This window comes from Arachis hypogaea, chromosome 13 (genome assembly GCF_003086295.3).
Source record: "Arachis hypogaea cultivar Tifrunner chromosome 13, arahy.Tifrunner.gnm2.J5K5, whole genome shotgun sequence".
NCBI classification, from domain to species: Eukaryota; Viridiplantae; Streptophyta; class Magnoliopsida; order Fabales; family Fabaceae; genus Arachis; species Arachis hypogaea.
This window is the reverse complement of record NC_092048.1, coordinates 87,475,741-87,492,138: the sequence shown is the minus strand read 5'-3', so window position 1 is coordinate 87,492,138 and position 16,398 is coordinate 87,475,741. Positions and strand designations below refer to the sequence as shown.

Below are 16,398 nucleotides of genomic sequence, written 5' to 3'. Positions count from 1 at the left end.
TGGATGCAGCTTGCATTCCATGCAGACTCTGAGAGATCATATTGACTTGCCGAGTCAATATTTTGTTCTGAGCCAATATGGCATTCAGAGTATCAACTTCAAGAACTCCCTTCTTCATAGGCGTCCCATTATTCACAGGATTCCTTTCAGAAGTGTACATGAACTGGTTATTAGCAACCATGTCAATGAGTTCTTGAGCTTCTGCAGGCGTTTTCTTTAGGTGAATGGATCCACCTGCAGAAGTGTCCAGTGACATCTTTGATAGCTCAGATAAACCATCATAGAATATATCCAGGATGGTCCATTCTGAAAGCATGTCAGAAGGACACTTTTTGGTCAACTGTTTGTATCTTTCCCAAGCTTCATAGAGAGATTCACCTTCTTTCTGTCTGAAGGTTTGAACATCAGCTCTAAGCTTGCTCAGCTTTTGAGGAGGAAAGTACTTGGCTAAGAAAGCCGTGACCAGCTTATCCCAAGAGTTCAGGCTGTCTTTAGGTTGAGAATCCAACCATAATCTAGCTCTGTCTCTTACAGCAAAAGGGAAAAGCATGAGCCTGTAGACTTCAGGATCTACTCCATTATTCTTAACAGTATCACATATCTGCAAGAATTCAGTTAAGAACTGAAAAGGATCTTCAGATGGAAGTCCATGAAACTTGGAGTTCTGCTGCATCAGAGAAACTAATTGAGGTTTCAGCTCAAAGTTGTTTGATCCAATGGCAGGAATGGAGATGCTTCTTCCATGTAAATTGGAATTAGGTGCAGTAAAGTCACCAAGCATCTTCCTTACATTATTATTATTTTCGGCTGCCATCTCCTCTTCCTGTTCGAAAATTTCTAAAAGGTTATCTCTGGATTGTTATATTTTAGCTTCTCTTAATTTTCTCTTCAGAGTCCTTTCAGGTTCTAGATCTGCTTCCACAATAATGTTCTTATCCTTGCTCCTGCTCATATGACAAAGAAGAAGGCACAGAAAAATAAAAATAATAATAATAGAGATCCTTTATACCACAGTATAGGGATCCCTTTGTGAGTGGAAGAAAAGAGGGGGAGACAAAGAATGTGATGTAAAGGAAGAAACACAACTGTACGAATGGAAGAGATGTGAGATGAGATGTTAGGATATGAATGAATAAATAGAATAGGATGGGGGAGAGATAATTTTCGAAAATTATTTTGAAAAAGAGTTAGTGATTTTTGAAAAATGGTTTTTTTTTGAAAAATGTTAGAAATTTTCGAAAATTTTTGAAATCAAAAATAAAAATAAAAATAATTAGTTAATTAAAAAGAAATTTTGAAAAAAGGGGGAAGATATTTTCGAAAATTAGAGAGAGAGAGTTAGTTAGGTGGTTTTGAAAAAGTTAAGAAACAAACAAAAAGTTAGTTAGTTAGTTGAAACAAATTTTGAAAAGATAAGAAGTTAGGAGGTTAGAGAAGATATTTTGAAAAGATATTTTTGAAAAAGATAAGATAAGAAGATATTTTTGAAAAGATATGATTGAAGTTAGTTTTAAAAAAGATTTGATTTTTAAAATCACAATTAATGACTTGATTCATAAGAAATCACAAGATATGATTCTAGAACTTAAACTTTGAATCTTTCTTAACAAGCAAGTAACAAACTTCAAATTTTTTGAATCAAAACATTAATTGTTTATGTTATTTTCGAAAATTTGATTAAAAATAAGAAAAAGATTTTTGAAAAATATTTTTGAAATTTTCGAAAATAACTAAGAAATTTGAAAAAGATTTGATTTTTGAAAAAGATTTTGAAAAAGATAAGATTTTCAAATTGAAAATTTGATTTGACTCATTGGCAACAACTTGATTTTTAAAAATTTTTGAAAAAGTCAATCCAAATTTTCGAATTTGATGAGAGAAAAAAAAGGGAAAGATATTTTTTTGATTTTTTTGAATTTTTATGATGAGAGAGAATAACAAGAAAAATATGCAATGCATGAAATTTTTAGATCAAAACAATGAATGCATGCAAGAATGCTATGAATGTCAAGATGAACACCAAGAACACTATGAATGTCATGATGAACATCAAGAACATATTTTTGAAAAATTTTTAATGCAAAGAAAACATGCAAGACACCAAACTTAAAATTCTTTAATGCTTACGCACTAAGAATTCAAGAATGCATATGATAAACATGAAAAGACACAAAACAAAAATTCATCAAGATCAAACAAGAAGACTTACCAAGAACAACTTGAAGATCATGAAGAACACTATGAATGCATGATATTTTCGAAAAAATGCAAGATGCATATGCAAGTGACACCAAACTTATAATGTGACTCAAGACTCAAACAAGAAACAGAAAATATTTTTGATTTTTATGATTTTCTAATTTTTTTGGATTTTTATTTTATATTTTTCGAAAATTATATGAAAAAGAAAAATAAGGATTCCAAAATTTTTAATATGAATTCCAGGAATCTTGCATTCTTAGTCTAAAGCTTCAGTCCAGGAATTAGACATGGCTCACTAGCCAGCCAAGCTTTCAAAGAAAGCTCCAGTCCAAAACACTAGACATGGCCAATGGCCAGCCAAGCTTCAGCATGTAACTCAGATATGACATGCCTGACATACTCATTCCCAAAGGAATAGACATGGCTTTACAGCCAACCAGGCTTCAACATGCTTCATGAAACACTAGAATTCATTCTTAAAAATTTTGAATAAAAAATTTTTTTTTGAAAACATTTTTATTATTTTCGAAAACAGAAGAGAAAATTTTAGAAATATTTTTGAAATTTTTTTTTTTGAAAACAAAATGAAAAGAAAATTACCTAATCTGAGCAACAAGATGAGCCGTCAGTTGTCCAAACTCAAACAATCCCCGGCAACGGCGCCAAAAACTTGGTGCACGAAATTGTGATCTCCAGGCTCAAACAAATCCTGGTAATGGCTTCAAAGCTTGGTGCTCTGATCTTAATTCATAATCGTCACAACTTCGATACAACTAACCAGCAAGTGCACTGGGTCGTCCAAGTAATACCTTACGTGAGTAAGGGTCGAATTCCACGGAGATTGTTGGTATGAAGCAAGCTATGGTCACCTTGTAAATCTCAGTCAGGCAGATATAAAGTGATAATGGTGTTTTCGAATATTAATTAATAAAATAGGGATAGAGACACTTATGTAATTCATTGATAGGAATTTCAGATAAGCGAATGGAGATGCTTTTGTTCCTCTGAACCTCTGCTTTCCTGCCATCTTCATCCAGTCAGTCTTACTCCTTTCCATGGCTGGCTTTATGTGATACATCACCACTGTCAATGGCTACTTTCGGTCATCTCACGGGAAAATGATCCAATGCCCTGTCACGGCACGGCTAATCGTTTGGAGGCATCACCCTTGCCAATGGCTTCATCTTATCCTCTCAGTGAATAATATGCTCACGCACCCTGTCACGGCACGGCTATTCATCTGTCGGTTCTCGATCATGCTGGAATAGGATTTACTATCCTTTTGCGTCTGTCACTAACGCCCTGCAATCGCGAGTTAGGAGCTCGTCACAGTCATTCAATCATTGAATCCTACTCGGAATACCACAGACAAGGTTTAGACTTTCCGGATTCTCTTGAATGCCGCCATCATTCTAGCTTACGCCACGAAGATTCTGGTTAGGAGATCTAAGAGATATTCATTCTAGCTTATTTCATGTAGAACAGAAGTGTTTGTCAGGCACGCGTTCATAAGGGAGAAGGATGATGAGCGTCACACATAATCATCACCTTCATCACGTTCTTGGGTGCGAATGGATATCTTAGAAGCGAAATAAGAAGAATTGAATAGAAAACGGTAGTACTTTGCATTAATCTTTGAGGAACAGCAGAGCTCCACACCTTAAGCTATGGAGTGTAGAAACTCTACCGTATGAAAATACATAAGTGAAGGTCCAGGCATGGCCGTGTGGCCAGCCCCTGTGGTCTAAGAACAATGCATTCCAAGATGATCCTAAGATCCTAAGATGATCAAAAGATGCCTAATTCAATAGTAAAAGGTCCTATTTATAATAAACTAGTCACTAGGGTTTACATGAGTAAGTAATTGATGCATAAATCCACTTCCGGGGCCCACTTGGTGTGTGTTTGGGCTGAGCTTAAGTGTAGCACGTGCAGAGGCCATTTGTGGAGTTGAACGCCAGTTTCTGTGCCAGTTTGGGCATTCAACTCTGGTTTTGGATCCTTTTCTGGCGCTGGACGCCAGATTTGGGCAGAAGGCTGGCGTTGAACGCCTGTTTACGTCGTCTATTCTTGGCCAAAGGATGGATTATTATATATTGCTGGAAAGCCCTGGATGTCTACTTTCCAACGCAATTGGAAGCGCGCCATTTCGAGTTCTGTAGCTCCAGAAAATCCACTTTGAGTGCAGGGAGGTCAGAATCCAACAGCATCAGCAGTCCTTTTTCAACCTCTGAATCTGATTTCTGCTCAAGTCCCTCAATTTCAGCCAGAAAATACCTGAAATCACAGAAAAACACACAAACTCATAGTAAAGTCCAGAAATGTGAATTTAACATAAAAACTAATGAAAACATCCCTAAAAGTAACTAGATCCTACTAAAAACATACTAAAAACAATGTCAAAAAGCGTATAAATTATCCGCTCATCACCTTTCTTCCCTTTTTCTTTCAGGATAGCCACCCGGAAGGGAAGCGGAAGATGTTTACATGGGGAGACAGACAAGTCCATCTGTACAATCTTTAGAGAAAAGCATCAGTTGGAACAAGCCGTCCACCTGTACATCTTAGCATGTACCGAGGACGGTGCAATCTTTAAGTGTGGGGAGGTCGATACCGACTTCCAGGGGTTAGTTATCTTCTATCTCAACACCAATGTTTTATTTTCTTAATTAGTTCATTGTTGCATTGCATAATAGATTGCATGTGTAGTTGATTGTTTGCATTTAGTTACTACTTGGTTAAAGTAACTCCATTTTTGAAAAATTTCACTAATTTAAATTGAAAAAAAAAATTTAATTTTTATGTGTTAAAACTTGTTTGAAGTTGTATTTGGAACATGGTTTTTGAGCTAAAGAACACACAACCTGTGAGATTTTGAGCTTATTTATATGGTTACACTATTTAACCATAATATTTTTATTCTTGTGTGTTTTCTTCTCTATAATTGCAATCTTAGCTTTGTTCCATTCTATATGTCCAATATTTAGTGTATTTACATGCTTGCATATAATTGAGGCCATTATTTGATTTTAGCTCACTTATCCCAAATAAGCCTACCCTTTAAATCACCCTTGTCAGCCACCTTGAGCCTTTTAATCCCCATTTATTCTGTATTTTACCACATCACTAGCCTTAAGCAGAAAAACAATTAAATATCCCAATTGAATCTTTGGTTAGCTTAAGATAGGAATTGTGTAACAATTAAGTGTGGGGAAACTGTGGGAACATGGGTTAATAAGGGAATGTATCATGTTTCTAATTTATTTGAATATTGGAAATTTGGGAACCTACTCATGAAAAACCAAAATAGAAAAATAATGGAGAATCCATGTGCATTGATAAGTTATGTTTGCTTTTATGATTCAAAAAAAAAAAAAAGAGAAAAAAGAAAAAAATATATATATAACATAAATAAATAAGGGGACAAAATTACCCCAATATTAAGTTTAATAAAAGATCAATGCACATGTGATAAAAATTAAAGAAAATTTGGTACATGAGTATGGGAAGTATACAAAAGTGGGAATTATGGGTAGCTAGGCATGAATTTAAAAGTATATAGAGTATATGTATATTAGGTGAGAGCTTAGGTTAATTAAAGATTCATATTATAGCTCACTTGGCCATACATATATCCTTACCTTTACCTCAGCCCCATTACAACCTTGAAAATACCTCATGATGTTTGCATTTGTACATTAAATATTTGTTGATTGGTTAGATGAAGAACAAGGTTTAGAAAGCATGATTAGAGAAGAGTAGAGTGATTGACCCTAGACACTTGAGAGACTAGAGTGATATACACTACCAGTAAGGGTTCAATGCATGATTCTATGTTCCCTGCTTTCATGAGCTATCTTCTTACAAGTTTACTTGTCTTTTATTGTATGATTTGAATTAGTGAAATCTGGTTTATGTTTGTCTTGAAGAGCTTATTTACTTTTAACCAAGTAGATAGAAACATCTTAGCATGTAGTTGCATTCATATAGATAGGTTGCATTTCGTACTTTCTTACATTTCTCTTCATCTTTATAGCTTCTCTTGAGCTTAGCATGAGGACATGCTATTGTTTAAGTGTGGGGAGGTTGATAAACCACTATTTCATGGTTTATCTTGTGCTCAATTGAGTGGTTTTTATCAACTCTTTACCCACTTATTTATACTATTTGCATGGTTTCACATTTACCTTCCTAATTATGTGCTTTGATTGAAAACATGCTTCTTTGGTCTTAATTTTGATATGTTTAAATCCTCTCTTATTACCATTAGATGCCTTGATATGTGTGTTAAGTGATTTTAGAGATTACAGGGCAGGAATGGCTTAGAGGATGGAAAGGAAGCATGCAAAAGTGGAAGGAATACAAGAAGTTGGAGAAACTGCTAAGCTGTCCAGCCTGACCTCTTTGCACTCAAACAGCTATAACTTTAGCTACAGAGGTCCAAATGATGCGGTTTTAGTTGCGTTAGAAAGCTAACGTCCGGAGCTTCGATTTGATATATAATATGCCATAGTTTCCCTGATGCTAGGTGATGAAAACGCGTGCTCCATGCGGCCACGTCGCAGTGACAAAAATCAGCGTGTTTGAATTCGCAACCAGCGAATTCTGGGCTGTTTCTGACCCAGTTCTCGGCGCAGAAAACACATATTAGAGGCTATAAAGTAGAGAGATTGCATCCATTCATACACAAGCTTTCACATTCACAATTTTAGGATTTAGATGTAGTTTTTAGAGAGAGAGGTTCTCTCCTCTCTCTTAGTATTAGGATTTAGGATTTCTCTTAGTTTTAGGAGTGACTCTCAATCCCAGGTTCAATGTTCTTTTTATTATTTTCCCAATTTTATTTATGAATTCTTCTATGTTACAAATTACTCTTTGAATTAATGTTATTTGATGTATTTCAGTTTATTATTGCTTTCTTTTATTTACATTATTGTTATTCCCATCTGAAGACATTTTTATTCCAGTAGATTTACTTTTCTCCTTTTGGTCTTGGTTAAGAAATCAGTAACTCAGGATTTATCAAACTCAAACATGATTGATAATTGTTATCTTTGTTAATTAAATTGAACTTCAATAATCCCAATCTTTTCTTAGGAAATAAATAGGATCCGAAGATCAAACCAATTAATCCCTTGACCTTCCTTTGCCTTAGTAAAGGTTAACAAAGTGGAATTAAGATTCAATTTTCATCATCATTGATAAGGATAGCTAGGATAGGACCTCTAATTTCTAATACCTTTCCAAGAGTTTATTTTATTATTACTATTTTATTTTATTCTTTTTGTTCAACATACTGCTTCCTTACTTTCAAAACCCCCAATTTACAAACTCATAACCAATAATAAGAACATACCTCCCTGCAATTCCTTGAGAAGACGACTCGAGGTTTAAATACTTCAGTTATCAATTTATTTAGGAGTTTGTTACTTGTGACAACCAAAACGTTTGTGTGAAAGGACTTTTGAAGGTTTAGAAACTATACTTGCAACGAGGATTTATTCGCAAATTTCTAGACCACGCAAAAGTTCTCTCATCAGTACCACTCTCTGGGAATTTAAGCAAAGCTAAATTCGAATCCAAAGGGTTCCCCCAGTTAAGTGCCTGTGGCGTTTATGTATTCGGTAGTAATACGAGAAAACAAAACGCTTAGAGTCACAGCTAGACTCAAAAAGGTGTAACGCACCAAAAGGAAAAGCTGTGTTCAAGGATCAAGAAAAGCTAAACTAAGAGAATCAATAATATAATCCGGATTCTAGTTCCAAGAGATGTCAATATTTTTGAGCTTTAAAGGAAAGTGAGATGCCGAAACTGTTCAGAAATAAAGAGCTATGAGCCCCATTCAATTGTTTGGAACTGGGCTTCATTGAAAACTCTAAGACTTATTATATCTTCCTCTTCTTTTGAGTCCTACTTTGTTTTGGTTGCTTGAGGACAAGAAATAGTTTAAGTTTGGTGTTCTGATGAGCAGATATTTTTTACGCTTTTTTATGGTATTTTCTTAGTGTTTTCAGTATATTTTGTTAAGTTTTATTATGTTTTAGTAGGTTTTATTGAAAAATTCATTTTTTGGATACTACTTTGAGATTTTGTGTTTTCCTTATGATTTTAGGTGAATTTTGGGTGAATCTGGCAAGTTTTGGCAAAGTCTGATTCAAAGGCAAGGAAAGCATAGCAGATGTTGTCAGATTCTGACCTCCATGCATTCAAACGAGCATTTCTGGAGCTACAGAGGTCCAAATAATGCGTTCTCAATAGAGTTAGAAAGCTAACTTCCAGAGCTTTCTAGTAATATATAATGATCTATACTTTTCTTTGGATTGGACAGCCCAAAATGGGCATTGAACGCCCAAACTATCCCCTAGTGGGCGTTCAACACCCCAAGAGGACCAAAGCCAGCATTGAACGCCCAAACCTGGCGTTCAACGCCACAAGGGGAGCAAGGCAGCAGCATGGAAACTCCCTAGTGGGCGTCCAACACCCACTCATTCAAGTTAGAAGCCAAGCTCAGCCCAAACACTCACCAAATTGGCCCAGAAGTGGATTTTCGCACCTTTCTGTTTAGTTTATTCACTTTTGTAATTTTTATTTATTAGGTTAGTATATATAGGCGAAGATCACCCATGTTTAAGATCTTCAGCCCCTCAGAACATATCACACGTTACTTTTTGTACAGTATGAGCAACTAAACCTCCTAGGTTAAGGTTAGGAGCTCTGCTGATTCCTATGGATTAATGCAATTACTTTTCTACTTCAATCTGTGTTTGATTCTATTCTATGATGCATTGTCGTTCTTCATCCTTATAAACTTGGGGTGGAACAAAAGTATGACCCCTGTTCTACATGAGTTCTTTACGAGTCCTAACCTGGATAGTATGGAGCGATAGCTTGAGAATGCATCACGGGTTCCAACAAGTTAATTGGGCTAATTGGGCTAATTGGGATATGTTAAATGAAATCTCGTTAGTTAGGGGTAATTGAGGTTCCTGTGGCTTTAAGGGCTAGAATCATAGGGCGTCATTCTCTGATTCGGAAGATCCGACCTTGTCTGTGGCGTTTTGAGTAGGATCACCAAGAGATTGAATTACGTGCGCTTGACCCTCTCCCAGATTGATCTAGCCTGTTTAGGTGTTTGGTTTGGACCTGAGGAGATTAATGACCACGACCAATGGCTTAATCACTTACAGCTTTTCCATTGAAGGAATCATTCATCATTGGAGTAGTTAGTATGACGTGTTGATCGAGAATAATAAGCATCTCAAAAGCCTTAACTGATCTCTCACTACTGTTTCTACGTTTTATTATTATTGCTTATTTATGCGCCTATAACAAACAACAACTAACTTTCTATTTGCCCGACTAAGATCTACAGGATAACCACAACTTGATCAATCCGGCAATCCTCGTGGGATTCGAACCTCACTCACTTGAGGTAGTACTTGGACGACCCGGTGCACTTGCCGGTTTAGTTGTGCGTGTCACAAATTCGCGCACCACTCACCTATGTTCAAATTGTCTGTCAAACTAAAACATTGCAGGCATAAATTATTTGAATGGCAAAAATCAGCAGCTTCAAACTTAAAATAGCATATCCGAAGTGTGCAGGGCAAATTGGAAGAAGAAAAAGGAAACGGAGCAGCTGCAGATGGCACCGAAATAAGGATTTTGGAGGCTGAGTTAGAGGAGAACTTGGAAAAAGAAGAACGGTTTTGGAAGGAAAAATCTCGGGTGCAATGGCTAAATTGGGGTGAAAAAAATACAAAGTTTTTTCACTCTAAATTTCAGTCAAGATGCCGAGGGAATAAAATCCAAGAACTCGTTGATGAAAGTGGTAACATGGCCTCTGATCAACAAGGTATTGCGGCTGTAGCTCAAGAATATTTTATTAATCTATTTACTTCTGATAATCCAAGGGGGTATGGAAGTTCTAGAAGAAATTCCTATGAAGGTGGATGCTCGCACAAATCGAATGCTCACTAGAACAGTAACAAACAGTGAGATTAAAGCAGTAGTGTTTTCTATTAATCCGTTTTTAGCTCCGGAAGATGATGGGTTTACAGGAATGTTTTTTCAATTTTATTGGGAACTAATTAAGAAGGATATAATTAGTGCAGTTAAGAGTTTCTTTTCAGGAGGTAAATTGTTGAAAGCTTTCAATCATACAAATATCTGCCTTATTCCAAAAATTAGAAATGTTAACACTATGAAGCACATTAGACCAATCAGCTTTAGTAGTATTTTCTATAAAATTATTTCTAATATTTTGGTGTAAAGACTACAACATGTAATGAATCAGGTGATAAGTGATACTCAGAGCGCTTTCATTAGAGGAAGATTGATTAGCGATAATATTTTAATTGCGCATGAGTTTATGCATTTTCTGAAGAATAAGAGTTATAGAGACTATGAATTGGCTCTGAAACTTGTTATGAGCAAGGCTTATGACAGGGTTGAGTGGAATTTTGTGTAAGAGATTATGAACAAGATGGGATTTCGCAAAAAGTGGATGGACTGGATCAAAGAGTGTGTGATGACGGTTTCTGATAAACTCCAATTTTGTGGTTTATCTTGTGCTTAATTTAGGAGATTTTATCAACTTATCTCACATTTATTTAATGAAATAGCATGATTTTATAATTCTCCTTAAATTTATGTTTAAGTGTGAAAACATGCTTTTTAGGCCTTAAAATAGCTAAATTTAATTCATCTTAATTCCATTCGATGCCTTGATATGTTTGTTGAGTGATTTCAGATTTATAAGGCAAGTATAGGATGGAAGAAGTGAAGAGAAAAGTATGCAAAGTGGATAATTCATGAAGAAATGAGCATTTGGAGAATTGAAGGCCACGCGCACGCGTCACCCACGCGTACGCGTGAGGAGAGAATTTGCCAGCGACGCGCACGCGTTGTCCACGCGCATGCGTGACGAGCGGCACGTGACTCACTTAAAGTGAATTTGCTAGGGGCAATTTCTAAGCTGCCCAGGCCCAAATTTAACTCATTTCCGAGACTATTTCATGCAGAATTCAAGATGGGACAAGGGGGAGCAATTAGAGTAGGTTAGGAATCATGTAGGTTAGTTTTCTATAGAGAAAAGCTCCTTCTTCTCTCTAGAATTAGGTTAGAACTAGGTTAATTCTTCTTAGATTTAGGTTTAATTTCTTGTTTTTATCTTGTTTCCTTTTCAATTTCTTATTCTATTGTCTTGATTTTCCTATTTCCTATTTTCCTATTTTGTTAAATTCCGATCCGGTATAAATCCTCACTATCAATTTCTTATTCTGTTACTGTGGAAGTTCAACCTCATAATTTTTTTAAACCATGTAGAGGATTACATCAGGGTGATCTTCTCTCTCCCTATCTATTTTTGTTCTATGTAGAGGGTTTTTCCCGTCTGCTCCACAGAGAAGAACGGAGGTCAGAATTTTTTGATTTAAGACTGAACCCCAGGTGCCCTAAGGTCAGTCATTTCTTTGTGGATGATTCTATTTTGTTTAGCAAGGCAACACTAAAAGATTGCAAAAGTTTACTAAATTTTTTAAAAGACTATGAAAAAGTGAGTAGTCATGAGATTAATTTAGATAAGTCTTCTGTTTTCTTTAGTAAGAACACTCCTCTATCAATCCGTGATCAGCTGGCTGCCCTATTGTTTGTACCATATGTTGGCTGCCAGAACAAGTATTTAGGCCTTCCAGTAGTGGTCAATAGATCAAAAGAGGAGACATTTAATTTTGTCAAAGACAAGGTTTTACCAAAAACTCCAGCATTGGAAGCGAGCTTTGCTTTCAGCTAGTGGTAGAGAAGTTTTAATAAAAGCAGTGACAACTGCAGTGCCTCTCTACACATTGAGTTGCTTTAAGCTCTCCGAGATACTATTAGTATAAGACTCAGAATTTTCGGAAAAATCTTAGTATGAGCTAATTTCAATTTATTTATTCATTAAAGATTTTAATTTCGAAAATATTTTATTAAAGCTAACTAAATCAAGTTTTGATAATTAAATTAGAAATTTTATCTAATTTTATAATTATTGGGTAATTTTCATATTTAAATTATAAAATTTAGGAATTGTAAAATAATAAGAATTTATATGATTTGATTTAAATAATTGTGATTTTAGAAATTAATACTTTAATTTTTATGAATAAAGAAAATTATTTATATTATCTATAGTTATCGAATTAGAATTAATTATTTGAGAATAATTTGTAAATTGATAATTAAATAGTATTTTTAATAATATTAGTGTTGGATTAAAATAGGTTTTCAATTATTCAATTACCTTTAATTTTATAAAATTGTTATATTACTCATATGAATTTTACCCTAATTCTAAATTCCCAAATAAAACCCTAATTTTACAAATCCCTAACCCTAACCAAATGAAAAAAAAAACGCACGCACACAGACCAGAAGAAAGGGCAAGAAAGGAAATGGGAAGCTTGGGGGGGGGGGGAGGGGAACAGAAGAGAAGAAAGGAAGGGGGGAAGAGGGAGATCTGAGAGAGCTGAACGGGAAGAGAGGGAAGGAGACCTCGCCGCCGCGCTCAGCCCACTGCGTGTCCCGTCGCATCACCGCCAAGACCGCGTCCAACCCTCACCATCAGCTATGCCTCACCGCCGCCCAACTTGCTGTCGCGCCAACCACCCACGTAAGAGGAGAGAGATCGGACAGAAAGAGACACGAAGAGGGAGAAGGACTTGCTCTGCTGCTGTTGTGCATGCCGTCACTGTCGAGGGAAGCCAGCGCAACTAGCGCATCACCGTCGCCGCCGTCGTTGATGAGCCCAGCCGCCGCCGTCTCATGATCCATCGCCGCTGTTGGAGGTCTACCACTGATCTGATCTGAGAGAGAGGAGATGTGAATGGAAGAGAAGATGGGGAGCCACCGCCGCTGCTGCTGAACCACCGAAGCTTCTGGCCGAGCTTCTGCCGCCCGAAACCCGCTGCCGTCGCCGAAAAAAGCACTGCCAGTAAGGTTTTAAGTTTTGGGTTTCGTTTTCTCTTGAGATTCTAGAAGCTTTATTGTCGTTTCATGTTTGTTATAGTCACTGTCGCCGGAATTTGTCGCCACCACCACCATTAGAGATGAACCCAGTTGTTCTTTTGCTGCCGGAGGTATTACCGTCACTATCTGGTCCAATTTTGTATTGCTACCGTTGCTGTTGATTTTCCCCAATTCAAGTTTAGTGTCGCTACTGGTGCACGAATTGTAAATCACACTTTTCACAACTCGTACCACTAACCAGCAAGTGCACTGGGTCGTCCAAGTAATACCTTACGTGAGTAAGGGTCGATCCCACGGAGATTGTCGGCTTGAAGCAAGCTATGGTTATTTTGTAATTCTTAGTCAGGAAATCAATAATAAGAGTGATTACATTTATGAAGAGTAAAAAGCATAAATTAAATAGTACTTGTTATGCAGTAATGGAGAACAGATTGAGGATTTGGAGATGCTCTGTCTTCCAAATCTCTGCTTTCCTACTGTCTTCTTCTTCACGCACGCAGGTCTCCTTCTATGGCAAGCTGTATGTTGGGCATCACCGTTGTCAATGGCTACATCCCGTCCTCTCAGTGAAAATGGTCCAAATGCGCTGTCACCGCACGGCTAATCATCTGTTGGTTCTCGATCATACTGGAATAGGATTCAGTAATCCTTTTGCGTCTGTCACTACGCCCAGCACTCGCGAGTTTGAAGCTCGTCATAGCCACCCCTTCCCAGATCCTACCCGAAATATCACAGACATGGTTTAGACTTTTCGGATCTCATGAATAGCCGCCAATAATCCTAGCCTATACCACGAAGACTCTGATCATGAACCAAGAGGCTAAGAGATACACACTCAATCTAAGGTAGAACGGAAGTGGTTGTTAGGCACACATTCATAGGTTGAGAATGATGATGAGTGTCACGGATCATCACATTCATCACGATTAAGTACAAGCGAGTATCTTAGAACAGAAACAAGCATGATTGAATGAAAAACAGTAGTAATTGCATTAATTCATCGAAACACAGCAGAGCTCCTCACTCCCAACCATGGGGTTTAGAGACTCATGCCGTCAGAAATACAATGTGAAGTGTAAAAATGTCATGAGATCCAAAATAAATCTCTATAAGTTGTTTAAATACTAAACTAGTAACCTAGGTTTACAGAAAATGAGTAAACTATGATAGATAGTACAGAAATCCACTTTCGGGGCCCACTTGGTGTATGCTGGGGCTGAGACTTGAGCTTTACACGTGCCTAGACTGTTTCTGGAGTTAAACGCCAGGTTGTAACCTGTTTTGGGCGTTTAACTCCAACTTGTAACCTGTTTCTGGCGTTTAACGCCAGAATAGGGTAGAGAACTGGCGTTGAACACCAGTTTGCGTCGTCTAAACTTGGGCAAAGTATGGACTATTATATATTACTGGAAAGCCCTGGATGTCTAATTTCCATCACAATTGAGAGCGCGCCATTTGGACTTCTGTAGCTCTAGAAAATCCACTTTGAGTGCAGGGAGGTCAGAATCCAACAGCATCTGCAGTCCTTTTTCAGCCTCTGAATCAGATTTTTGCTCAGGTCCCTCAATTTCAGCCAGAAGTTACCTGAAATCACAGAAAAACACACAAACTCATAGTAAAGTCCAGAAATTTGATTTTTATTTAAAAACTAATAAAAATATAATAAAAAATAACTAAAACATATTAAAAACTACCTAAAAACAATGCCAAAAAGCGTATAAATTATCCGCTCATCACAACACCAAACTTAAATTGTTGCTTGTCCCCAAGCAACTAAAAACAAAGTAGGATAAAAAGAAGAGAATATACAATGAATTCCAAAAACATCTATGAAGATCAATCTTAATTAGATGAGCGGGGCTATTAGCTTTTTGCTTCTGAACAGTTTTGGCATCTCACTTTATCCTTTGAAGTTCATAATGATTGGCATCTATAGGAACTCAGAATTTAGATAGTGTTATTGATTCTCCTAGTTCAGTATGTTGATTCTTGAACACAGTTACTTTATGAGTCTTGGCCGTTACCCTAAGCATTTTGTTTTCCAGTATTACCACCGGATACATAAATGCCACAGACACATAACTGGGTGAACCTTTTCAGATTGTGACTCAACTTTGCTAAAGTCCCCAGTTAGAGGTGTCCAGAGCTCTTAAGCACACTCTTTTTGCTTTGGACCACGACTTTAACCGCTCAGTCTCAAGCTTCTTGCTTGACACCTTCACGCCACAAGCACATGGTTAGGGACAGCTTAGTTTAGCCGCTTTGGCCAGGATTTTATTCCTGTGGGCCCTCCTATCCATTAATTCTCAAAGCCTTGGATCCTTTTTACCCTTGCCTTTTGGTTTAAAGGGTTATTGGATTTTTGCTCTTGCCTTTTGGTTTAAAGAGCTATTGGCTTTTCTGCTTGCTTTTTCTATTTCTCTCTTTTTTTCGAGCTTTCCTTTTTTTTTCAAGCTTTCTATTCACTGCTTTTTCTTGCTTCAAGAATCATTTTTATGATTTTTCAGATTATCAATAACATTTTTCCTTTTCCATTATTCTTTCAAGAGCCAACAATTTTAACATTCATAAACAACAAATTAAAAAATATGCACTGTTCAAGCATTCATTCAGAAAACAAAAAGTATTGCCACCACATAAAAATAATTAAACTATTTTAAAATTCAAAATTCATGTACTTCTTTTTCTTTTTCAGAAAACATTTTTCATTTAAGAAAAGTGATGGATTCATAGGACATTCATATCTTTAAGACATGGACACTAGACACTAATGATCATGTAATGAAGATACAAACATAGATAAAACATAAAGTATATAAATTGAAAAACGGAAAAACAAATAGACAAGGAGATTAAGGAATGGGTCCACCTTAGTAGGGGTGGCGTCTTCTTCCTATTGAAGAACCAATGGTGCTCTTGAGCTTCTCTATGTCTCTTCCTTGCCTTTGTTGCTCCTCCCTCATGGCTCTTTGATCTGCAGTCAAATGCTCTACCACTAAACTATGGACCCTTGAGATGAACCTCTCCATCTCTCATGACTCGGGGGTGGAAGCAACTGCCTTCCTTTTCCTCTTTCTAGAGGTTTCTCTAGCCTTAGGTGCCATAAATGATTATAGAAAAACAAAAAGCAATGCTTTTTTCCACACCAAACTTAAAAAGTTTGCTCGTCCTCGAGCAAAAGAAGATAGA

The 16,398-nt window shown here is 36.7% G+C and overlaps 1 non-coding gene across 1 annotated transcript; it reads left to right on the top strand.

Moving 5' to 3' along the window:
• Positions 1–310: 310 nt before the first annotated feature.
• On the top strand, positions 311–418 carry LOC112739533 (small nucleolar RNA R71). The gene has a single exon (XR_003170467.1). It is a non-coding gene; the product is annotated as a small nucleolar RNA R71 (small nucleolar RNA).
• Positions 419–16,398: the final 15,980 nt, after the last annotated feature.